Genomic DNA, 26,803 nt, shown 5'->3' on the forward strand with positions numbered 1-26,803 from the left:
TTGTTTCACATCTCCCAGCCTGCGTTTCCTCACCTCTGGGCTCGAGTCTGGTTCTGGCCATTGCACTGGGCTAGCTGACCCAGCTGAAGGTAAGTCTTGTCTTTTCTAATCCTTGGATTAAGTGAATTGGGAAGGCGATTTCGCGGTGGTGCTGTTGTGAGCAGACTGAGAGGGGTTGGTTATTGGCATTTGTGGTGTGATCATACTTGAAGAGTCGCCTGTCTGAGTGTGGAAGCTTTTGTGTGCACCGATTATGTTCCTCATACCGATGCTCAGGGACCCACTACTCCAAGAAGGCACAGTTGGCCAGGTGGCCAGAAGGCATGTAAAGTGCCCCACACTCTGTCTGCTCGTCTGTTGGAGGACAGGTGCGGATGCCTGAGGGGGTACAAGTGCAGCCCAGTAACTCAGACTGCTTACATAGGCTAAGATGATACAGGTCAGCTAGGAGCAAATGGTGAATTTGTTTTGTAGCTGGTACAGCTGTCTGTCGTGGCCTGCTGGGGTTCTGTGACGTATCTCTGGGATGAAGCTTTGTGTGCCTCACCAGAAATCATTCAGCACAATGAGTTATTAAAAGCTGATAGTTAAAAAAACTACTCCTGCCTCCGGGTGGCTCCCGCCGAACAACCTCTCTGGGGGGGGCAGCTGGCAGACCCGGGCCCCGGGGGGAGGGGGGAGCTGATAGGATGATGACTCATTCCCATAGAGCCCTGCTACCCTCTTGGATGACTAATCCTGCTGAGGAATGACATCACGCCTCCTTGCCTCCACCCAAAGACCAGGGTCCTGGGCAAGACTGGGGGAGGCAGGAAAGGCTTTGGATGGGCTCAAGGGCTGGCCCACATGAGCCTGGAGCCAGTAATAGCCAGAGGAAAGCTCCTTGCTGCTCCCCTGCCAGGTTAGTGGGGAGGCAACCAGTGGAAGGGAGACAAGTCCAGGGGCAGGTTGCTGACCCCCTGCTTGGAGGGTGTCAAAATATGTCAGTTCAGCCCCATGGCCTTCGAATCCTGTGGCCCTTAGAGGCAGAGAGTGAAGCCTGTTGATGTTTTGACAGAGGGGAGGTTGGTGCACAGGAAGAAGGGTTGGAGGGGTCTAGGTTGCTGGAGCCCCTCCCCCAGGCTGGGGCTTTCTCAGACCCAAGGTCACTTCTTGGAGGCAGGTGTCCTGATGATACAGCTGGGGAAACCAAGGCTACTTGAGCAAAAGTATAAGACCAGAGCCCAGGTCCTTGTTCCCCCAGCCCCCAGCTTCTCCTGCTCAACCTCTGAAGGCCTGTCTCAGTTGTAAGTTCAGGGAAGGCAGCTGTGGTTTTCGCTTCGAACAATGCATGTGTCTGACCAGGTTGCTCTGAGAAATGGGGGTTGGTGGGGTGGAGGGGAGGACTTGCTATGGCAAAAATACCTGCCCTGGGTTTGTGGCTGTACAGACCCAATGATGAAGGGAAGTAGTGGCTGATGTCCAGAAATGATAATGACCTTGTCAAGGTCATGGACAATGGTACGATCAAGGTTGCAACAGACCTACCCAGCTCCAAATGTGTCTCCCTTCTACCTCATTGCCTTGCCTTTTGCCTCCCTTCCCTATCCCCCAGAGAAGTGGGATGACCTGGGACCAGACTCCTGGGGTCCTAGAAACTTCTTCTAGAAATGGTGCACACAGTCACCTGCTGGAGGGCTTGGAGCACAGCTCTGCTGGCATCTCTCTCCTGCCTCAGCCCCTGTACTGTCTTAGTTTGTCCCTTGACTGTGCCAAGCAGGGATGGGGCAGGGGAAAGGATAATGCCACCATGCCCAGCAGCCAGAGCACTGGGACATGCTGGAGATGAAGGAAGTCATATCTGTTAGTCCACTGGACAGCTGGGTGAGCAGATGTTAACAAGGTCTCAGTCCAGTTGGGCGATCTGGGAAAGGAAGCCCAAGGAAGCAGTCTTTGCCTTGGCTTGGAAGCTGCCAAGGAGCTGAGCCATAGGCTGAGAACAGCAGAGCCTGGCTGAGGCTAGGCCTGGCACTGCAGCATTCACTGAGTACCCGGAGGGGTTTGGGTGGTCACTTCTGTGGTATGGGCCCTGGCCTTGTTCGGATCTCTGTGCAGACATGATTGTGCGGCGAGTGGCCCTCTCTGTCGTGTTCATCAGTGCCCTAGTCTGAGGCAGACATCCTGTGACAATGCTTCGCCTACTGCCAGCAGTGAATGATCACCATGGAGGCCACACTGACTGCTGGCTCCCAGGGAGTGGATTCTTTTTTGAAACCATTCTGGTCTCAGCATCCCTCACAGCACATTATTCGATGACATTGTTTTTGCTGGAAAGGAAATATTTTGCGAGTCTTGCAGTTTACATGATTGTGTGTGTTTGCTTCCTCAGGTGGCATGCACACCTAGGTTGTAGATGTGGATATCTTGTAAGCTTCATCTGTATGCCTTTATCAGTATATCATTTTCTGTGGCACAAATGAGAAGTTGCTCTTTTGGAAACCACAACTTGGCCCCCAAGAAGCACTTCTATTTAACAAAGTTCATGAACAAAGATGAATAAGAATATAGTCCCTGTCCTCAAAGCAGACTGGCCTCAGTGCTCTTTGAAAGACAGCAAATGGGATGCCAGGAGGCAGGAGAAGGGATCCAGGGGTGGCCAGAGGTGCTGCCAGAGCTGCCTGGTACAAGGGGTGAGGGCCATGCCTGGGCAGACCAGGCTGGCGCGAGGACTTGGGAGATATGGATGACTCCTGGGAACCCAGGCTTCTGCAGGGCAGAGGAGGAGTCCATGAAGGAGGCTCCTTTCCTTGCACAGCAGCTGCCTAAGTGCCTGCCGCTGGGCATGCCCCTCACCAGCGATGTACCAAGTCCCTGTGTTTGGGGACTGTACATTTCAGAACAAGAATTAGATAATAAACCATAGATGTAGTAAGGAAGTGGTGAGTGTGGTGGAAAAGCAGATGAAAATGACAGCAGATTCTGGTCCTCCCCTGAAGGCTTGGAGTGGTGGTGGAATGACTTAGGATGCAGATTCCGGGGTTTTCCAGAATTTTTCTCTTTTCGGTCCGTTGTGCATATGGTCGCTTGCTAGAGGGCTTGGAGCACAGCTCTGCTCGCATCATCCTCCTGCCCTAGCCCCTGCAAGCTCCTCCAACCTGCTATTTAGCAACAGGAATGATTTTCCTCCTTGGCTCATGCCAATCTGAGTTCTACCCATGAGGCAGCACTTTTAGCCCAGCTTCAGGGGTGATGGGGGCGGGGGGCAGGGAGCACAGAGGGAAGGGAAGAGGCGGCTGTGGTGCAAATGGGAGACCTGGAATGTCTCACACATGGGGGGGACATGGATAAAGAGGTGGCATCTGGGTAAAAGTGGGGCCAGTCGACAACTTCAGCCAATGTCCTGAGGTAGGAAGGCAGTGGATGGAGAAAAACAACGGGATAAAAAAGTGAATGCAGGATGAGTACGGAATTCCACAAGGACCCTGGGATACCATCAGGGCCATGTTTAGGTGGCACAGATGTCCCAGAATAGGACAAAAACCTTTACTCTTATTTGATTTTTTTTAGTATGAGGGATGCACAGATACACCAGTGGTTTTATAAAACAAGGAAGAAATACAAAATTTGTAGTCAATTTCAAATGATGGCAGACCTGCTGAATTTATTTGATGCCTGTCTTTTTTCTCCTTTAACTATCAGCAGAATCTCATGCAATTTTCTAAGGAAATTTGATTATAAGCACAGCCATCAGCATTTTTAATAGCTCTAGGCAGCGGAGGGCAAATTTTTATGTCCTCTGTAATTTGGTCATCACTGTAACCCAGTCAAGATAATGTCATCACCACCCCATTTTGGGGATGAGGAAATTGAATCCATGGGAAAGAATGTAGGTTACGTGACATCTAACTTCCTTGAGTTAGAGCCAGAATTTGTACCTTCCTTTGGTCGACCTCAACTCTCATGTCCGTAATGTTTTGATAACAAAGGCAGTACTTGAGGGAATATTGGATTGTATTTTGTATCTCATGCTTCTATGCTGTCAGTCAATCTTTACTAAAATTTGTGTGGGGCAGTCATTTGAACAGGAAAAGCAATCCTCTGGCTGCTGGGTTGAGCACAGACTGGTTGGTTAGGATCAATGGATCCAACTCAGAGCCTGGGTGGTGGCCCAGACCGGGGCGGTAGCCAGAAAGCAACTCAGGAAGGAAATCACAACAGCAAGAGAGAATGAAGTCCCCGGAGCTGAAAGAGGTAAAGGAGGGAATGAAGGGGCAAAGGCACAGAAGCTTCTAGAAGGGTTGAGGGGGATGGAAATATAACATTTCCCTGGGAGATGGCAGGTGGGAAGAAGTCAGTTCTGGATACAAGAAGAGGGGACACAGCCTTGGAAGCCATCCTACAGGAGACCACAGGAGGTGCTGATGGGATTGGGGGTGCAGTGGCAGGCAGCCTTTGAAGCCACTTCCTGGGGAGGTGGCAGTGCCTGGGACATGCTCAAGAATGAACAGATGCTTGTCGGCCTTATGGAAGTTGAATAACATGCCCATGCATCAGAGAACAGTGGCTGGAGCTAGACCCAGGAGTCAGGACTTTGGGCAGTTCCAACCTCTAGCCTGCACTGGCAGCTTTGACCAAGGTACTCATTTGGGAAATGGAGGTGATGCTGTTTCATGGTGTGGCTGTAACCATTTTGTGTCCTGGGCAGTGTGCTTGACCCAGAAGACACTGAAGAAATACAGTCTGTGAGCGTAGTGTAAGGATAGACACTGGCAAGGACAGGAGGAGGAAGTCAAGTTGGACAGAATCATCTCTTGAAGAAGATATAAACTCTCAGCTTCTCGTTGCACTGCAACTCCCTCCCTCGGGGCATGCTCACCTGGCTCCTTGCTGTCCCCACACCCGGACAAGCTGACTGTTCAGCTGGGAGGTAGGGTGCTGTGCTGGGCTGAGGGGCTTGCCATCTGGCCTGGGAAATAAGGGGGTCCCAGGCTAACCTCTGAGGGTGACCATAAGCAGAGTCTCCTCTTGTGTGGTAACTCCAGATGCCTTCTCCAGATGCAGACAGCTCCCAAGAAAGCAGCAACTGTGGGCCACTTCTGGGTGTTCTCAGAGTTTACAGCAAACATGTATTACCAAAAACTACATGTGAAGTCCCTTCCTGCACACCACTCCAGTTCATGACCACTCAGGTCCCTCCTCCACAGAGCCACAAGGCTCCTCAGCCCAGGGCCCTGACTCCCGGCGGCTGTTGCTCACCTGCTACTGTTACTGAGCCCTGAGCTGCCTGTGGCCCAGATGACCCTTCCCATGGAAAGCTCTGAGCCAGCATTGCACCAATTGTGACAGGGTTGTATCTTAGCACTTGATCCATTGCTCACTTCTTGATGGCTTTCTAGGTTCTGTCATCTGTTGGGAGCACTGCACGAGTGCCCTGCCCTAAGATGGTGGCTGGTTCAAGGCCAGGAGGCAGCAGGAAGACAGGAGGTCACAGGTGAGGCAGATCTGCCTCCTTTCCAGGGCCTGGCCAGTCAGGTAGCACCCAGTGGACCACGGGAATGCAAGTGATGGGAGTGAGAGCTGAAATTGCTGTGGCAATAAGTATAGTTATTGTTATCTTTTTTTTTTTTTTAAGATTTATTTTATTTTTATTACAAAGTCTGGTATACTGAGAGGAGGAGAGACAGAGAGGAAGTGGAGCTGCCGGGATTAGAACCAGCAGCCATATGGGATCAAGATGAGGACCTTAGCCACTAGGCCATGCTGCCAAGCCCGTTATTGTTATCTTATAGGCTAGCCCGTTTTCGCAATTTTTTGGAGCATAGAAAATGTAGCTGTTTTAGCCGCTTTTATAATTTTTAGCTAGAGGAATTAAGGATGCTTTTATTAAAGAAAAATGCTTTTGATTATTGTTTCATTGTTTATGGGGTTGTAGAGTCTATAATTGTAGAGGGATTTAATATTTGTAATTTTTGTTTTTAGATTTATATTTTTTCCCTTGTAAACTATTTTCCCATTGAATAATGGGCAAGTTGTAGAAATAGAAATGTGGTAGGAATGTACTACTGATTAGCAGGTAATCGCATGTGCCTTGGCCTTGGAGTCCTGGCTGCCGCTCCATGGCTACTGTTGAAGAATGAATAATGGTTTGCTTTGAAGAATATGAATGCAGTATTTTTGAGAATTATCTCTGGGGACACCTGCTTAGCCCTGAAGTGCAGACGGAATGACCGAATGTCTGTACATGCCCCCTTAATCTTGAAGTAAAAAATAGAACAACTAGTTGCTTTTGCAGAAGCTTGTGAGGTTTTGAGTAAATAAAAAGGATGGCTTTTTCTTGGGCTGTTGTGAGAATGCACCAAGTGTAAGCCGAGCTCCGAACTCTTGGCTGGAGCTGGACTCCGGCAGTCATCCCCCTCCTCCTTTACTCCTCTTCTTTGTCCTGTCCATAAGATCTGTGAGGCACCTGCCAGGAGCCAGCACTGGGCAAGGATACAGCGTGGTCTGCTTCAGCTCATTCTTGTTTCATCACTTAAATGTAGTAGCAACCTGGTTTTCAGTCCTCTATCTGGACAAGGTGGGGAAAAGGGCTTCAAAAAGTTTGTGGAAAATACAATTTGAAGGCTCACTGTCTGATGGCCACCTGTGTCCTCAGCAGCAGCCATTTTCAGACCTGCTCACATTGCAGCAGTCCTACTAGATGCACGGAACCCCCAGAACATCCAGGCCACCCTTCCCCACAAAGATCCTGAGAGAAGGCGGCCCATGCAGTCTGAAGGCCGTGGGTGGACCCAGTGCCTCCTGTGCCCTGTTGGAGGCTAGACTGTAGACCCCAAACACTGTTTTTTGTTTTGTTTTGTTTTGTTTTGTTTTGTTTTAACTTGAGAGGCAGAGTGACAGAGAGAGAAGAGGGGATCTTGTATCTGATGGTTCACTCACTAAAATGGGTGCAGGGGCCCAAGCACTGGGAAATCTTCTGTTACTTTCTAATGCACGTTAGCAGGGAGTTGGATCACAAGTATAGGATGGAGCAACTTGAACCAGTGCCCACTTGGGATGTTGGGTCAGAGGTGGAGGCTTAACCCATTGCCATTACAACAGTTGCCCCTTCCGTTGAAGTTCATCCTCTCAGAATGTGGTTATCTTGAATCTTTTAGGAGGTGATGTAGGTAAAAAGCCATTGGTACCCTCCTCCCATGTGCCTGGTACCTGGCTCAGGAGATGAGGACAGAGATGGTCACAGAGGAACAGGTTGAAGGTGCTGAGTGCAAGTTTTGGAGAATGTGTTTACAACACCTTGTCTACCTTCCTTCACCACCACCCATGAGGCTGCTTCTGTGCCCCTCAGTTTTCAGATACACAGTCTGAGGCTCAGAAAGGTGTGGTTGGATGACACTGGGTAGGGCACTGCTTGGGATTCCTGCGCCACACATCTGAGTGCCTGGGTTGGAGTCACGGCTCACTTTCCATATGGCTCTCTGCTGGCGCACAACCTGGGAGGCTGTAGGTGATGGGTCCTTGCCACCCATTTGACAGACCCAGATGGAGTTCTGGGCTCCTGACTTTAACCTTGCCCTGCTCTGGCTGTTCTGGGCATTTGGAGATGATAGAAGATCTCTGTCTCTGCTTTTCAAATACACGAAGTATAAAGGTATGGTCTCTGGCCACTCAGAAAGTGTAGCAATGGGGTCAGGATTCGGGTCTGTGGCTCTGCTGTGGTAGGCACTCCCCTGGTGGCCCCAGGACTCTTGGAATGGACTCCTGTGGAAGCTCAGCTGGACCACTGGGTGCTCCTGCCCCATGGATGACCCAGCATGCAACATGGTATGTCCCCAAAGGTGGGAGCTCTGTCAGTTCTTGGGGAGAAGGAATGTGGGGCAGCATCAGGATGGTCCCTAGCCCTAACACTGCCGTGGATGGGAGTTGCAGGTTGGGGAGTGGTCACTGCCTGTATTTTCCCCCACTGTCGCTATGATTCTAGAGATGGGGATAAGGCTATTCCATATTTTGAAAGTTGCTGTGTCCAATCCCTCTGCCTAGGAGTGAAATGCTACCTGCTGTCCACCCTCTGTACACCACCTACACAGCCTGGACCAGCCAGGAGGACGCCCATCACTGCTCCAGCACTTGCTGCTGAGTCATCAAGGCCTGCTCCTTGGTGTGGCAAAGAGCTGGCAACATGCTAGAGCCATCATCAATTCCATGCCTCTCCCCACTGAATCTTGGTGCCTCAGTGAAGATCTGGCAAAGCCAGACAGATGCCCCACTCTCCCATGCTGCAGGACCCACAGCCACACGAGCCCTGTGCCCCTCGCCTGGGTGTCTTGGGAATAAAGCTTTACTGTAGGATTTCTCCCTACAGCAATTTGCTGGCCTGTGGAGCCTCCCCTTTGCTGCAGCGCTGCCTAACTCCAGGCCTAAAGATATACAGACAGTGGACTCCACAGGCCTTGGCTGTGCCCTCTATTCCCAGCACCCTCACTCCAGCACAACGGTCCTGGGACTCTTCTAACTGACTAACTCCTGCATGCCAGAGGCTACCATTTCCTGCGATTTGTTTCAGTGCAGACGTGGGCTCCGTACCAGCACTCTGCAATTTGCCAGCCTCCTAAATGGCCCCCTGTAGCTAGCACACCCCCCACTTTACCATCTCCTTCCAGACATCCTGATTACTCATGCAGTCTTCACCGGAGCGCTTCTGGTGGGTCCCTTAAGCAAGGCCCTAGGGGAGATGCAGGCGTGCAGCGAGGCTGTGAAAGGCTTATTTCTGCACCGTATGTTTGCACAAAAAGCATGAGCCCCCATTTATATTCGGAAGAAAGACAAAGGCAGATCTCTGTGGGACGATGTTAGTAGTGCAACTCTAGGGCTTTCCCCCTCTTTTCTCTTTGTGCCTGTTTCAGTTTTCAACTGTTCTATAATAAGCATATGTTATTTTAGTGACTTTCAGACAACTTAGTTTGTCATGATGTTTTCAAGGTAGGGTCTCACAGTTGGTTGAGGAGACGACGAGGTGGTGGGAAGCCAGATTACTGGTGACAGAAGCCAAACAGAGGAGGAGGGTCGAGAGGAAGCCTGAGCATCCTGGCTGGGGTGGTCGGAGGACATACTGTGTTGATTTCATGTGTATGAAAGGAGGAAACAGGTGAGGGCATCCAGGGCAAGGTGATGCTGAGCATAAAGACCACAGATGGACTTTCAAGGCGGCAAGAGCTTAGGCTACAGCAAAAGCAGTGTTAGCTACACTCAGGCTTGGAAAGACCAGGGATAGTTTCTGGAACTCTAGGTTGCAAGGTTGACTCCTCTGGGGCTGAGCAGGGATGGATGCCTTAGGGGTATGCACAGTGCCAGTGGAGTTCCCTGTGGGCAGCTTGGAGGTCTCTAAATCCCCACCACGCATGCAGCACTGCCCTGGTGGGGCGGGTGAGGGTAGCTGGCTGTGGAGCTGCAGACCCCTGCATCCAAGTGTCATCCCTCTGTCACTAGTGATCTCTAATCTGAGAAAGCCTCTGCTCTTCTTGTCCCCTCTGTAAATGAGGGTACTGAGGCTGTACATGACCTTGGGTGGAAATGCTGGGTACCAGCAGGTCCTGGTCTTCCCCCAGCTCTCAGGCTCCCTCAGCTTCAAATCTCCCTGTCCTGATTTTATGAGGACAAAGCAACCACTCACTAAAATTAGCTCACTGAATTGAAGAAGTGGTGTCATTGACCCTAGAGGGTCCCCAGTCACCAGGCTCATGAAGTCATTCATCTGCCCTTACAGATGGCATCTTAATAGTCTTACTATGAGGGGTTTCTTTTCCAGGAACCCCAGGGTCACCAGCATATAGCCACCCATATGACTGGAGCCTACATTGCTTGTCATTAAAATTCCCCAAGGCACACAAATATCAGTCACCGATCCTCTGACTGGCAACTAAAGACCTGTACACGAGCTGAGCCTGCACCTCTCAGCCTTTCCCTCTGACTGGAGCTTCCCCTAACACTTCAAGGCATCTGGGAATGAATTAATCACTGTCTGGCCTTTAACTCCCATTCCTTTCACCACCCTAGGTATCAGGGATTGACTGGCTGTGTGTTGGACATATAGCCCCAGTTTGGGGCGGATTCTATAACAGTTCCTCCAGCAAGTTTTGGAGTTTGTCCCCACCTCTACAGGATAGTGATGAGGAACCCCTAAGATAAGGAGTGGAAGGGTGCACTCGGCACTTGGGCTGCTAGGTAGAGAGCAAGGTGCAGCGTTCCTGATGAGAGAGCAGCTTAAGAACACATGGAGAGGAGGTGGTGGCGGCAGAAAAGCCCCAGGCTGAATTCCACTTCACTCTCTTTGTTTTCTTTGGGCAAACTGCTCAACGCTGAGGCCAGCTGGCATCTTGTACGCTCCCGTGGAGAGGAGCCCACCCAGCTCCCAGCTCCCGGGCAAAGAGACAGCCACGGGCAGGAAAAGGCTGCACTGCAGTAAGCGTCCCGCAGTAGCTGACTGCAGCCCCTGGGCCTGGTGTCTTCCTGGTGCCTGGTGCTGTTGGGCGAGCACTTGGCTAGGAGTTAAGCTGAGTGCCCAGTTACCGCCCAGGCAGGTGACCCTTCTGCTCATTGAGCACTGCTGACAGCCTTTCCTTGGTCCTACAGGAATGCACTATTCATTTTCAAATAGATGGGAATGGTTTTATGTGAGGAAAAGTTAACCCTGAGGACTTGGTGTGTCTACCTGTTTGCCCTGTTAGTGAACAGATCTGGGGAATATGTACAGGTGTCCCTCAGTCACTGCAGGGGGTTGGGTTTGGCCCACCTTGCATTTACTAAGATCCGTGTGTGTGCAGGGTCCCATGCATAACATGGAGCCTCTACAATCCTCCCTTCCACTTTCAACCATCTCTACATGACTTATAAGACCAACTGCCAGGCAAGTGCTGTGCAAATGGCTGTTAGACTGTGTCACTAGGGAATAACGACAAGAAAAAAGTCTGTATATTTACAGATACAGTGTTTTATTTTTCTTGAATAGTTCTGATGTTTGAATTTGCAGCTATGGGAGCCTGCTGATCCAGAGGGGATGACTGTATAGCTTTGTCATTTGGTTGTTGTGAAAATAGTTCTAGCATTTAAAGCCATCCTAGGGCAGGTGTTTGGTGCAGTAGTTAAAATGCCACTTGGGTTGCCTGCATCCTCTATTAGAGTGCCTGGGTTCGAGTTCCAGCTCTGCTTCCCACTCCAGCTTCCTGCTAATGTGCACCCTAGAAGGCAGCGACTCATGTATTCGGGTCCCTCCCACATACCCATACAGTGGACCTGGATTGAATTCTTGGTTCCTGGCTTGCGCCTGGCCCAGTCTGACAGTTGTGGGCACTTCGGGATAAACTACCAGATGGGGGATATCTCTTTCACTTTTTCTTCCTCTCTGCCTTTTTAAAAAAAGATTTATTTATATTTTTACGGAAAGGCAGATTTAAAGAGAGGAGAGACAGAGAGAAAGACCTTCCATCTGCTGGTTCACTCCACAAGTGGCTGCAATGGCCAGGGCTGAGCTGAGCTGAAGCCAGGAGCTTCTTCTGAGTCTCCCATGTGGGCACAGGGTCCCAAGGCTTTGGGCCGTCCTGTGCTGATTTCCTAGGCATAAGCAGGGAGCTGGATGGGAAGTGGAGCAGCCAGGACATGAACTGGCACCCATATGTGATCCTGGTGCTTGCAAGGCAAGGTGGGGATTTAGTCACTGAACCATTGCGCTGGGCCCCCAGTGTGGTGTATTCTATCAATACCTCTTCATTTTTCAGTCTTTTTTTTTCTTATTGTGGTGTGGGTTGGGCCATTGTTATTGCTATGTCTTCAAATTCAGTCTCTTTTTCTATAGCTGTCAATTTGTTGCTAATTCTATCTAGTAAAATTTTTATTTGAAATATCACTTTCCATCTTTAGAAATTCTACTCAGTTCTTTTTCATTTTTCTCATTTTTATCTTTTCCTTTAAATGTTCAGCATGTGTAACATCTTTACAATAATTTAAAAATATGTATCTGCTAATTCCTTAACTGGGGCATTTGCAGGCCTGTATCTCTTGCTTATGGGTCATATCTTCCTGCTTTATTATACGTCTGGGCTTTGACTTTTGACTTTTTCAGAGATTAAACTGTTACGAATTACTCATTGATGCTTAACTGTGCTGCATTCCTTTAAATAGGATTGGGCTTTATTCTGCAGTTACTTCATAGGTCTGTAACCAAATTTCTCTTTAAGCTCTATAAGGGCAGCTCTAAAGGGGCTTTTTTTTTCAGGGACTAGCCTAGTCACACTATCAAGGATAACTTCCACAGCCTCTCAGAATACTCTCGTGTCAGTGAGACCTTTGACCCTGGGCTGGAGAGAAGGCAGATGACTGTCGGATCTGTGAGCACCCTGGGACTCCTTTGGCTTCTAGCTCCCTGTTGATTATTCTTTTGTGGAGTTGATTTTTCTCTTGGTCTTGTGCAGATTCTTCAGCCAAGGATCCAAGGGAATCCTCATGCAAGCTTCTGAAACATGAGCTCTTGGTGGTCCTGTCTTCCATGTTCTACCCCACACATTACGGCTGCACTATCCTCCCTGAACTCTCCATTCTGCAAGGCCTCTGGGCTCTGTTCAGAGCCGCCTGCCTCTAGCGCTGGCTGAAAATAGACTCCCGGGCCAAAACCAGAGCTACTGAAGGCTCCTGTGGTTTGTGTTTCTCTCCTCCCAGCCCCATCCTAGTCTTAAACAACCTGTTTTCTAATATCTACACATGATGGTCTCATATAATTTGTCCAGTTTCCAAGTTGGTTATGGCGGGATCTACTTCCTCATGGCCAAATCCAAAGTCAGTGGCTAGATTCCGGACATGTTCTCAGAAGTAGAGTGTGGAGCCAGTACATTGGCTCAACCAGCTAATCCTCCACCTCCAAGCACCAACATCCCACATGGGCACCAGTTCATGTCCTGGCTGCTCCACTTCCCATTCAGCTCTCTTTCCATTCTGCCTTTCCAATAAAAATTTAAAAAGGAGTGGCAAGATATCAAGAGAAAAAAAGAATCAGAAAGAACCTTCAGACTTGTGACTTGAGTGGCAACTGAAGTAGAGCTTTGCCATGTTCTGAGCTAGGGGAGGCTGCAGCAACATCACGGAGGAGAGTAGCTGGAGGAGAGAGTTAAGAGCTGTGCTTTGGAAATGCTCATTTGGGGCTGACACTTGGACATGCAGGCTGAATGCCAGGCACACTGGATATGCATGCCTGGAACATTAGGACAGGCTGGGCCTGAGGTACGTATTCGGGATTTGCCAGCCTATAGGCACATTTTTTAATTGGAAAGGCAGGGTACCAAACTGGGAGGATAACAATATGAGCTCCACGTCTGCGACGAGGGTGTCCTTCAACTATTAATGGCTGTAAAACAAATGTGATGGAAAAACATTAAACAAGAAAGACCATAGGGATCTTGATGGAGGCAAAGGAGATTGTAGGGACAAGGAAGGCTGTTGTGGGTGAGGCTGCACATCAACCCCTGCTGTGTGCTTCCTAGCCCTAGGCCTTCCCCACCAGCACAGTACAGCTGTTGTCAGCAATTTCTGAGCAGGGAGGGCAGAGCTGCCTGCTGTGTCCCACTCGGGAGAGGGCACGTTCTCCAGCAGCCTCGGCCCAACTTGTGGTCCACTGCCGGTACAGCTGCAGCATCTCCAACAGCTTCCCTCCCACCATCAGACAAACATCTCCAGATGTACAGTGCAGACCCCCAGGCCTGCTCGTTGCCCCTTTCCCTGGATCCTCATGTGTGGCCTTGAGATCCAGAAGTGGAGGGGGGAGGTATCTAGAGCAAGAAGACTCAAAACTGGAAGAGGGCATGTGGAGCCCTGTGGAGGGCCAGTCACCTCTTGGGGCCCTTGTCTGCTCAAACCATCTTTTCCTCCTCCTCTTCCTCTTCTTTTCAGCAACCACATAACCCACAGCTGCCTTCACTCCATTTATTTTGTACACAAAGACTGAGCATGCTGGATTGCCAGATATGTAAATGAACAAACACTTGCTGCCCCTCATCCCATCACTGTGAGCACTCTCCTTGTGATGTTGAGACTCCTGCATAGCTTTCAAAACCTTTGCTCAAAGTGAGTGCAACAGTAGCTGCAATATACAGTCTTCACTACTCCAGACCATGAGCCATTTACAACCCACGAAGAAACCAAACCCACTGGCAACACCGCTCAGAGCTGTACACACAAGCCAAGTGCATCTTCCTCAAGGATTTACTACTGATGGAGACACGTCAGTGCTTGATAAAGTGAGGGGACAGCTGGCAGTGGGCTGAATTAAGTGTTGGCGGTAAACAGCCGGAACAAGGGCCCTCACGCCGAACTAACACTTTCTAGGCAGCCTGGAGAGCAGTATTGTAGACCAACTAGACTGCCTGACTTAATGCCATAGTATTACAGTGACTAAACACTCAGAATGCTCTTCTAGAATATTCATCATCATACCATTTCCCTGCTCAAGACCTTAGAGTGGCTCCTATTGCCCCCCACGCTAAGTCTGAAGACTTCTGCTTGGCCTTTGAAGTCCTCTGAAGAGACCCTAACCTAGGACAGCAGTTGTTGCCTGTCACTGTTCCTTAGCAGGCTCACACCAGCTGCTAGACAGTCCTGTCCTGCAACCAGAGAGGTGGGCAGACATCCTAGAGGGAACAAGAGCTCTGGGGTCAGAGGCCTTGGCTCAGGGTCTAGGTTTGGGATTTAATGTGTGACATCACCCAAATTAGCTATTCATAATACCACAAGTCCACACTGGAGAGCTGATTAAACAGGTCAGTTGAAAAACCTACATTCATTGTCTTATATAATTCTCCCAACAACCATATGAGATTGGTGATATTACAATGCCCATCTGGGAGTTGTTAAACAGAAGCTTTGGAAGTTTGCTCATTTATTCAACATGCCAGGTGCTGGGCTGGGCACAGAGGACACCACAGTGGACACAGGAGGCCAGGGCCCTATCTTTAACAAATGGAAAGTAAACAGAGATGAAATCATAGAGACAAACCCAGTGATTTCTGAAAGCAGAACACGCTGGACAGGCACTAAGGCAGGGTGGTGTGATGGACAGTGAGGGGAAGGGTGGCAGACACTGCTGCATTTAGGATCTAGGTCTGTATGGCTGCTAGTCATTGTGAAGCTATAGAACTAAGTGACCTGCTCGAGTGGGATGACCGAGAAGCTGGAGTCTCGAGTGAGTGGTCTGGGAGGCTCCAGAGAGGCGGAGGGAAAGGCAGTGTGGCTGAGTGCGTGCAATGAGTAAGCACATGGGCGTCACTGGGGGGCCAGCAGAGGAGAAAGTCCAGGCCACATTCTCTCCCTAATTGCTGCCGTGCCCTGAAAGTGGTCTCGCTCCACCTGTAAGCAGAACTATGACCATACACACCTGCCTGGTTGAACAGCATACTCCAGATGGCTCTGAATGGTGATTTCTGGAAGTTACCTCTGCATTCTAATTTCTGCACCCCTGCTCCAGGACGCCTGGGCAAGTGTAGTGAGTGCATGGTGCGCTGTAACCATCAGCTCCTGTTGGGTGCTCTTCTAAGTGCCCAGGTATGTGCGTGCTGCTTGACATTGGGCATGGGAGCTGGGATTTGTGTGAAGGGATGGATGTTGTATAGTTGTTGAGTGTGATGGTCCCAAGTAACAGCTCACTTCAAATGCACTTGGGTGGGTCAGCGCTGTGGTATAGAGGGCTAAGCCTCTGCCAATATGCCAGCATTGCATATGGATGCTGGTTTGTGTCCTCGCAGCTCCACTCCCAATTCAGCTCCCTGCTAATAGCCTGGGAAGGCAGTACAGGATATCCCAAGTCTTTGGGTCCCTGTACCCATGTGGGAGACCCAGAAGAAGCTCCTGGCTTTGGGATAGGCTGAGTTCTGGCTGTTGTAGCCATCTGGGAAGTGAACTGGCAGATGGAAGATTTCCCTCTCCAGTTCTCTCTGTAGCATTGCCTTTCAAATGAAAATAAATCTTTTTTTATTATTTTTTAAACATTTGTTTTTATTACAAAGTCAGATATACAGAGAGGAGGAGAGACAGAGAGGAAGATCTTCGGTCCGATGATTCACTCCCCAAGTGAGCCGCAACGGGCCGGTGCTGCGCCAATCCGAAGCCGGAAACCAGGAACCTCTTCCAGGTCTCCCACGCGGGTGCAGGGTCCAAATGCATTGGGCCGTCCTCCACTGCTTTCCCAGGCCACAAGCAGGGAGCTGGATGGGAAGTGGAGCTGCCGGGATTAGAACCGGCGCCCATATGGGATCCCGGCGCGTTTAAGGTGAGGACTTTAGCTGCTAGGCCACGCCGCCGGGCCCAATAAATCTTTTTTAAAAAAAAAATGCACCTGGGTACCTGACTACTAACTGTGTGTATGGCAAATCCCTTTGGAAATTGAAGCTTCCTGTTCTTAAATTTGTGTTCATTTAATTTGAATGGGAGAGAGAGAGCAACAGATAAAGAGATCTCATCCAGATCTGGCACAATAGCTCAGTGGCTAAATCCTTGCCTTGCATGTGTTGGGATCCCATATGAGTACCAGTTAGTGTCCCAGCTAGTTCACTTCCCACCCAGCTCCCTGCCTGTGGCCTGGGAAAGCAGTGGAGAATGGCCCAAAGCCTTGGGATCTTGAACCCATGTGGGAGACCTGGAAGAAGCTCCTGGCTTCAGATTAGCTCAGCTCTGGCTGTTGCAGCCATTTGGGGAGTGAGTGAACCAACAGGTATAAGGTCCTTCTCTCTGTCTCTTCTTCTCTCTATAAATTTGCCTTTTCAATGGGAAAAAAAATAAATCTTTTTTAAAAATCCACATACACACAAAAAAAGAGATCTTCCACCCTCTGGTTCACTTAAGCATCCACAGCAGTCAGTGCCGGGCCAGGTCAACCCCACGAGCTCAGAGTGCAGCTTGGGTCTCCTAAGTGGGTGGTAGGGACCCAGATTCGTGAGCCATCACCTGCTGCTTCCTAGGATGTGCATCTATATGATGGAATCGGTCACGGACCCAGGACACAACCCAGCTACTCCGATACGGGAGGCAGGTGTCCCAAGTGGGATCTTAACCACAGTGCCAAATACCCATATCTGAGACTTCATTTTGTAAAGTGGATCATCATCTGCATTGTAAGTGGAGTTTGTCCTACCAGGTACCTAGGTACAATTGAGAGTCTTAGAAATGGCTGTTCATTCAGATCCACAGTCATTCCAAAGACTATCCCTGGAGCCCCTCCTGCATGCCAAATCCAGTGCCAGGCATTAGCAGACACAAAGGGAATAGAGGAGTCAGAGGCCTTGTCTTCCAGAAACCCAGGGTCTGGCAAGGGAGGCAGGTGCTAAGCAAATCATCCCACACATAATTTCATGTCAACCCAACCAGTGTGAGGAACAGGAGCAGGGCCAGGCCCTGCAGTCCCAGGCCCCGCAGTCCCATTCCTGTTACCCACATGGGTAGGGCCTTCTTCCCTTCCTCCTTGGGGCTGGCAAGCCCCCCTGAGGGGGGCTCACATGCTGTCTCTGCCTTCCACTGTGGAAGAGAACTCAACATGCACTGGGAGATGTCAAGGTCATCAGTCTGGGCAGGGTTTGTGTTTTCCTTCCCTCTGGGGCCTGGGCTGTCCCTGTAGCCTTTTTGGCAGGTCACAGGGTTAGCAGTTATGGGCTCAGAATTCAGAACGCTTGGCAGCAGGCAGATAGACAGTGGCTGTGTGACAAGGAGCAGGGAAAAATCACGCGGAGCACAATTGAGCATTTGCATTGACCTCAGCAGTAACTTTCCAGAAAGCTGGGATGGACATCCAATTGCAATCTAAATTCCCTGAACATTTTTTGAGGCATCAGAATGGTGCTGGCTGTGTGTGTGTGACTTTTTCTGGCTTATCCATCGAATTTGTGAACTAATACCAGGTTTCTAAGGCACATATACTAGGCAGGTGAAAGAATGTGGGAGAACCGGACTGAGACAGGGAGTTAAGTGGGGCTTCCTGATGCTTGAAGGATGCGACCAGGGCCCCCTTTGGAACCTGAGTCAGCCAGGGCACTTGAGACCTCCTGGCTCAGAACTGGACCTCTCCCACCACCCCCTGGCAGACACAGGATGGAAGCTTAGACTTGGCCAGTCTGGTTTCACTCCAGGGTTTGTGGCTTGGCCCTGTGTCCTCACTCTTGCCAGCCAGGGGAGTCCCAGAGGGAATGAGCTGGCTGTGCTACTGCACACCTGCCAGCCACAGAGAGATTGCCAAACAGACGTCTCTGCTGAGGGACCGGAGCACAGGCAGCACCTCCGGCGGCAGGAGTGGTGAGGGAGGCACCTGGGGATTCCTGGAGGGTGGCTTAGGTTGCTCAGTTGCCTTTTTAATTTTTCCTCTCTCTTAATTTCCATCAGTCTAAAGCTTTCAGCTACTCATTCACTCACTCTATGCACTCAACATATGTAGATTAATCACATACTTTGGGCCATACTGTATACACCTTGGTTGTTAGAAACTGCCTCTTTCACAGTCTCCATCTTCAGCCAGTGCCCATTTTATACCAGTCTCTCAATGCTAGGCAGCTGCCATTGCTACTGTATTAACTACAGCAAGGGCCAGCACCACTAAGTGCTACTGAGCTAGAGGAAGAGACAAGGCTACCAATTTTCTATATACTCACCATGTGCTTTGTCCTGTGCCAGTTTTGGATGCCTCTTACCCATAAATGGGGGCTCACTGGGAGCAGTGGGGACATGACATGAGAACAAGCCACTACCACACGTATGGGGCAGCAAGTAGGACTACACAGAAGGTCCCTGTCCAGTAGTACTGTTGGGCCTTACAGACCAAGTTCACCTGGTAGGAAACAGAGCTAGGAGAGGGTGTTCCATGTACAGGGGGTACATGAGCAAGGCCCAGGATGAAAACACCCAGAGTGTGGTAGGGTCTGGCCAGAGGTTGTAGATGGCTGGTGGGGGGGTAGCAGACAGGTGTGGCAGGGTCTCCTATCAACCAGGCCTGGGAGACCCAGTGTGGAACTGGCACGTCCCTGGAGCTTTCTTGCTGCTGTGCTCGTCACAGCTCCTTCTTGCAGGGTTTTCTGGTCTGCGTCTCTGCCTATGGTTGCTGTTCCCCCACACAAAGCTGAGCAAGCTCAGTCCACACAGCCCTCTCCAGCCTCTGCAGTGCCCTTCAGTAGCAGCTCCTGGGGCTCTGGGGAGCCTCATGTGGAGCTCCCATGTGTTCCTGCTCTCTCATCTGCTTGGTGGCCTCCTCCACAGAGCAGTGCTGGGCTGGGAAGTGTGGAAAGCCATGCAGCCCAGCCCAGCCCCACCACCCCGGCCCTGCACTGTGCTTCAGCCCTTACAAACCTGTCCTCCTCCACTCTTACCCACAGCCCAGCAGAACCCAGATGGGGCATGATCCTTCCCCTACTGTGAAACTCAAGGGTGGCAGGGAGGATCAACCTTGGAGTCCCTATTCTACTGCTGATTTGCTTTGTAATGCCAAGATAGGCATGACAACTCTCTGGGCTTGTCTTTGTGAAGCTGGCTATCATCTCTGCTGTCCTGTGGTTTTAGGGGAGGTTTCCAAGCAAACACAGATGAAAAATCAGTAGATGGGCAGTCACTGAAACCAAAGATGCTTCAGTCGCTTACTCCCCAGAGCCAAGCCCTGGCTGCTGTGTGGTGGTCTAGTCCGGGACAGGGAGACCTTGGAGGCCTCTACAGCCTCCTACTGCCCTACAGTGCAGTCCTGGGACCTTGTGTGCTCCCACACACAGAAGAAAACTCCTGGCTCCTGTCTTCGGTCTGGTCCAGCCCTGGATATTGAAACTGTATAGGAGTGGGGTGATGAACCAGCAGCTTGAAAAATCTCAAGATCTCTTTCTCTGCCTCTGCTCACCCCTCTGTAATTCCTTCAGCTGTGTCCTGCTCAAAGCCATGCAGCCTGTGATGACAGCAAGGTCTACAGTACCAGGCCCTGGTGCTGCTGCTTCCCTACACCCTTGCTGTTCAAGTGTGGCCTGTGGGCCAACAGATGGCCCTTGCAGGGAGTTGCACCCCAGAGCTAATGAACAGAAACTTACAGGCAGGGTAATGAGGTCCCCAGGCAATGTACCTGCACAGTTTGAGAAGTGCCCCTGGGACTCCCCTAACTTTCTGGCCTGCAACATCTGTTACTCCAAGCATGAAGGCATTGAGGATAGACTGTGAGCATAAAGACATTACTGTGGAACTTGAGATGACAGGAGCCCTGATCCATCCCAGTCACTTAGGGATGAGCCCTTTGAGATCCAGGGGAGCAGATAAAGCGAGTTACCTGCTGGATCCTTCTAAGGCCCGGGTGCAACCTTCACTGCTGACTTGCAAATGAGCCAGGGGCTCACCCCGGTTCTGGCCTCGCCTCATTGGTTAATCCCAGGGAAGATGAGGCTCATATCCAGGGTCGAGTACCCTACATCACAGCCTGGCCACATGTAGACAAGGCCTAGATTCCCTGAGGAAGATCTAGAGCTGGCAGTAGCTAGAAAATAGTGGTATTTGAAGTGGAATTTCTAGGAGCCAGGGCCTTATAGCCATAGTGGCAGCCAAGAACTGGTTTGGGATAAGGGCCCTGATCTTCAGTTCCCCTCTAAGGTCTCTATACTATTTCCCCTGTCCTACAAGACAGCTTTTCTCAATCTCAAGCAAAGCACAAAGCTCCCAGAGCTTGTAGACCCTCTAACTTCACTTTCCTGATGTGGGGCATCTGCTAGGATGAAGTTCAGCACCCAGGGCCCTGCCTAGCACAGCTGCCTTTGGCTCCACACACACACACTGGGGCTTCCTAAATGGGCATCCCCTGCTCCAACTAGCTTTGGATCCTGGGGGAGTCAGTAGACATGGACAGAGGGAGACAGCTGGGATGACCACAGGGACAGGGTCATGGCCTGAGGTTGCCTTTCTGTAGTGCTGGGTCTGACGTGGCCAAGCAAGGCAGTGGTTGGTGCCTGGTGGGGCACTGTAGCTCACAGGGTTTGAGGTACCTGCTGAATGCCGCCTCCAAAGCCTAACCTGGCACCACCATCACCGCCTTTAGGCCAAGCAGGGATTTCTGTATGAAGGACACTGTCGTGTCCTCCAGCTGATTTGGCTTATCAGACACCTACATCCCCCTCTTTAGAGTCGCCATGCCATCCTCTGTGTGCAGTGTAACCCTCCCTCCCTCCTCTGGAAGTCCAGGAGAAACGTGGCTGCAGCCAGACTTGCCTCCCATCTGAACTTGTGTGTATGTACATATGTACTAAAGGGTGGGATGGGACAGGAGGTAAGTTATGCATCTTTGGCAATACTGACAGAACTCTTCTAGGGTCCAGCTGGGGCTCCAACTTTCAGCCCATGCTCCCTGAATGACTATGGCAGTCTCTCCCCACTCTCTGAGCCTTGGGTAAGGTGAGGATCAAGGTGGGAGGAGGAGGCTCTCTGTGGGGCTGTGGGGCTCCTAAAAGACATCTTTTGCAGGAGGACAGCATCCAGAGGAAGGCCTGATGGGCAGGGTTCCAGTCCCTTCCTCGGGCGGCTCTGCTGCTGGCTTCTGTTGGTCTGCATGCGTGGGGGAGTAATGAGGATTCTGTGGCACCACTGCTGGAACCGCTGGGAGAAGAGCCTTGCTCTATTTGGCACATTCTGGGCATAGCCACGACTAAGTGAAGGAATGCTCTCCCACCCCCACTGGGCTGCTTCGCCCTGCGAGTGTGACAGATCATTCCTTGGAGTCGAAGATGGTCCAGGTTCCCTTCTTCCCAGGCTTTGAGAGCCTGCCAGCTGCTTTTCCTCCTTGCCCTTTTTTGCTCACCCAAAACCTCCCAAGGGAAGCTGCTTTCAAGAAACCATGGGGGGTTCAAGACTCCCAGTGGCACAGTGTGTGCAGGAGGAAGCTCAGCCACTGGAACTGAACATGATCCCAGAGCAAACCAAGTGGTTTGTGGCTTGTTTCCACAGGGCAATTAGCTGAAGAGCTGTCCAGTCTCTGCAGGGCTCTGGGAGCGACCAGACAGTTCTGCACTCAAAGGGTTGGCCGCAAGCACCTCGCACCTCGCAGACAGCACCCACTGACTCAGCGGTTCCCCCACTGGGAATACATCCCAAAGTATTCCAGAAAGAAAAGGCCATGTGCATAAAGATGAGCACTGTGGCATTACCCAAAATAGCCCCAAACTGGGAGCCACCCTGCCACGCAGCAATAGGGGCGGTGACGCACAACACATCCATTAGACAGAGCTTCTGTACTCTGCGCCAGGAGGCTGGGTGGAATCGCGGGAAACAATGGTGGCCATAAAGCGTTCACAAAATGGGGGCAACTGGACACACATCAGCTCTTTCCTTTCCTTTCCACCACAAAAGCTGCGGAAGAGCCTGCAAAAATGTAGTTGTATGCGGGCAGAGGTGCTATGAGCTATCAGGAGAACTTGGTGATGACGTACAGTGTGTGTACTATGTGCTGAGTTCAATGCAAGGTGCTGAGGCTGGAGCAGTGGGTGGATGATGCTCATTCTCCATTTGCCATCTGAAGTTTCAAATCTAATGAAACATACACACACACACACACACACTTCTGAATGTCCTTCCTTTGCTATTACACCATCATCTTTCAATTTTAAAAAAATAATAGCCAAGAGAAATGAGCAAAGAAGGTGCTGTTCTCCTCCTGGGCCATGTATGCCATTCCAGCTATTGGAGCCACTTCCAGCTGCATGATATACCCATTAGAAGAAAATCAAATGTAAATTTGATAGAGGAATTTCATTCTTATGATGTTTTAGGATCGTTTGTAGAGAAAACATTTTTTTAAAAATCCATGTTCAAGGGAGGGGGCGGGGAGCGGGGACTTGTTACTAATCTCGCGGCTGAATAATTAAGTATGCCTAATTCTGAAAGCAGCGAGCTAGATTATGCAGTGCCCAAAGTGACAGCTCTCCTATCCTGTCCATACAGCAGAGCTTTATAGCCAAAAAACGCTGCCAGAAAACACAATAAAAAGGAAGCAAAAATATTTCTGTTTGTACTAAGCTGCCATTTGAGAAAAATTTTTAAATATGTGCTTTCCTATGTGTAAATCTGACAGCAGATGCATAATTAAAACCCCAGGAGAGACTTTCCTTTTAATCTGTTCAAAGTAAACCAATAAAACATCCTTTAGGATGTGCAACAATGGACTAATACTCTGGATTGTTCTGAGTTATCTGAACCACAGGGGACAAATATTGGCCACCCTCTGTAGCTTCATAAGTTTGTGTCCTCATAGGACATACAGACAGCAACATGCCAAAGGCCAGACAGGCAACATCTATGAGGGTTGCTTGTTCCATGGAGAAATGCAGTGGCATTACAACAAACTTGAATTAGAGCCCCCGGTAGTGGGTCACACAGCAAGCATGGAAGGGAGAAATAATAATTACAGAGGACTTCAGTTCCGTGTAAGCAGTCTGTGGGAATAATTTAGAGCACAAAGTGGATTTTCATTTTGCTTGAGCTAGTCAGGATGACTTTCTAAGCAGCCCCAACCACAGCTGAAAAATCACAGGCAGCTGGATCAGTGTGCTGTACGGACAGATACATAATGACAAATTGCCAGCTGCCCATCTCTGTGTGTGGGGCCCTTTTCAAACCAAATGTCAGGACAGACATTTCAGTGTTCCATCGAACCTGGAGTACACACAGCCATTTCTGTGTCTTCATGGCTCCCACCGGTGGAAGGCCCAGCTTGCTCTTCCTTCCCCAGGGCACACACATGCACTCCTGAGACAAAAAGCAAACACACTGATGCAAAAGCAGGCAGGAAGCAAGGAGCGTCTGTCCTTGCATCAGAATTTGCCAGAAAGTCTCCTACTTGCTAATGCCCCTGACTGTGAACTTTCTCATACTGGCTAGTTCAGCTATTCAAGATCTTCCAGGAGCTTCTAACCAATCTAAACTGTAGGATTTCTTTGATTCTCTTGACTTTTTAATCAGTAACTGTCCTGATCAACAGGCCAGCTCTTGATGTCTTAGGGTATGTCAGACATACCCTAGGACAGAAAGACACATAGCCCCATTATTAATTACTTCCGTTTCAGACAACAGTGCCCCCCACCCATTCAACTCTGGAAATGCACCATGTGACATGGATTCTGGACCTGTCTGAACCCTTCATTGTGTGGTCTTGGACAAGTAAGCCCCTTAGCCTTGTGCCTCATAGGATTAAACTAAAGGTCTCCTTTTCACTGCGATCTTCTTTATTAAGAATTTCTAGGCTAGGCAGCTAGCCCATTAATGCTACAACTCAGCTGTCCATGTTGGATCATGCCTTAACTTTTGCCAATGAAAGCAAGTTCCAGTCTTTCAGAATACAGTGACACACTAAGACCTCTGATTCATGGAAAGACAGAAAGAAGAGTTTTCTACCCCAGAGTCTAGCTGAGTCATTTAGCCGGGTCTCCACAACACAAAAAGGAACACTCTGACACAGTCTTAATGGGTGGACCACATCATGTTGGTCCCCTGAATGCCAGTCACGGATCCAGTGAAAGTGAGTCCAGTAGGGTTCCCCTACCCTAGATGAGGCCCCTTATGGCCTGAGCCATAGCTCCCTGAGCTGACAAATCCATAAAAAGCATCAGTACTAATAAAAATCATCTCTGCAGACTCAGAGCACTTTAGGGAAAGGAAGTATGTAAGCAGATGAGAAACTGACGTGGGCAGGTCTTTCCTGAAATCTCATCCAAGTACATTCTGCAAAGAGAAGGCTGACAGGAAAAGCATGTCCTTGGGGACTTATCTCACTGGTAGAAGGGACCAATTTCAACCACTGCCCCATACTGCCAGGCAGGTGACCTGGGAGCTGCAGAGCTGGTTTACAGGCTGGTTCCAAAGTTTCTCTCAAGGTTCTGAAAGCAATGTGCTGGCTGACTCAAGGCAATGCCACATACTTCTGTGTTGCCCTCCTGTACTGCTTGCCTCCATCTGAAAATGCTAATCAGGAAAGAACATCATTCCTTTCTGCTTGACTGAAGCACAGCCAACCTGCTGGTAGACCGAAGGCCAGGGCACAGAACAATTTTCCAACACACTGACTCAATTCTAGGCAAAGAGCTGAGAGGTACTTTAGAGGCTTCAGCTGGGCTCAGGTCACTGCCTCCCAAGGGGCAGGGCGTGAGAGATTGACAGAGGTACAGAGACCACAGCTAATGGGAATGGGACCCCATGTGGATGCACTCGCTGTTTATAGGGGAAGAGAACATGGCACACACTTCCCCTTCTGCCTGTGGGTCCCACAGCAACCCAGGGCACATACTACCAGGGAAAATGCTTTGACCACCCAGCACACACATTCTCCAGGACTAAGCATCTTAAGGACTTTTAAAGCTCTTAGAAAAAAACTAGTTGCTATAGCAACTTGATGCAGCTCTAAAAGGGGATTTTTGGGGGGGGGGGTCATTTTATATCTCCAATCACCATAACAACATGATATAGCTTTTAAGGTATTTTTATCCAATTTGTGTGTGCTTTGGACTTGGGCCATATCTGCCTTTTCTATTTAAAACAGGCAGATCAAGCATGACACATGAAAAAAGCACTGAAGGCAAGGAGGCCCTTTCACAGACTCTCCATACACACCCGAGAGACGGCTCTGCTGCTCACATCCCACACCCGGCTCTAGTCTTGCTACCTCTAAGCGGCTATCTGTAGCAGTGAGTCCAGTGAGTGGCTACTCTCTGTAGCCAGTGAGCCCAGGCCCCTGTCTCAACGCTAGAATACCAAAGCATGCCAGAACCCCTCCTTCTCCATGCAAGGTTTAGCTACGGAATCTCTTACTTCTCAGCCCAGCAAATCCAGCCTTCCTCTTCAGAAAAGCACACCACCAGGAAACAGCACCTCTGGGGACTGGAGGAGTGACCTGCCAAGTGCATTTGCCCAGCTTGAGACCAGAAGCAGCGGTGGGTGGGACACAGAATATCCCCAAAGCCGATAGCCAGTATTCCTGGTGCACTCTACAGGTAACAGGGTAGGGTGGGGAAGGGAACCTGAGTGACAGGAGAGGAAGAAAGACGGATGGGGGATGGGCTGGGCCACCTCAGCCCAGCAAAAGGAGCTTGTAGGAGCATCCACACAGGTGAACTACGTGAACTGCCCATATCAAAAGTAGAAGAGCTAATGGGAAATACAGGAGACACATCCCCCCTCCACCCCCGCTACCATTACTGGCTGGAAAAAGTGGCCAGGGAACAGGAAAAGAGATCCGGAAACTGAAAGAGAGGCGGGGGTGGAGATGGGACTAGAAAAGCCAGGAGGGCGCAGGACAGCAGCAGGGAGACGCAGGGTAGGAGAAGCGGGTGGAAGGGAGATGAAGGGGAAGTGATTTTCAGGCAAGAGGCCTCCCCAGGGTGAAAAGGCTGCAGACCACTGCCAGGACAGAGAAGAAAACGCAGCAGAGTGGGAGGAAGGGGGATACTGCTGGGAGGGGCAGGTAGAAAGGGCTGTTGAAATGATCTGGATGTGGAAACCCAAGCCCAGGGTTGGTGGCACACAGGGAAGTGCAGCAGCCCCAGAGACCTCCCCGTATCCTGCGAGTTTTCCTCTAAAGGAAAGAAATCAGTGCGCGCAGAGGATAGGTCAGTAGGCCAGCGTGCTTTGGAGCGAGGGCGCTCAGGTCTGCTGAAGACCTGACTGAGGATCCCTGCCCCATTCGGCCACACGACTTGGAAAGCCATCCCGAGTTAGGCTCTCCTTGGGCAACCTCTCGCGCCAAAAGTCACGAGAGAGACGGATGGGCGGACGGGAGAGCACGAGACCAAAGTAGGCAACCAGGCAGCTGAGA

The 26,803-nt window shown here is 50.3% G+C and overlaps 1 protein-coding gene across 1 annotated transcript in view; it reads right to left on the bottom strand.

Moving 5' to 3' along the window:
- The window catches only part of KCNK12 (potassium two pore domain channel subfamily K member 12), a 38,043-nt gene that overhangs the window by 10,183 nt on the left and 1,057 nt on the right, over positions 1 to 26,803 (bottom strand). The window lies entirely within an intron of this gene.

This window comes from Ochotona princeps, chromosome 8 (assembly GCF_030435755.1).
Source record: "Ochotona princeps isolate mOchPri1 chromosome 8, mOchPri1.hap1, whole genome shotgun sequence".
In the NCBI taxonomy this organism is placed as follows: Eukaryota; Metazoa; Chordata; class Mammalia; order Lagomorpha; family Ochotonidae; genus Ochotona; species Ochotona princeps.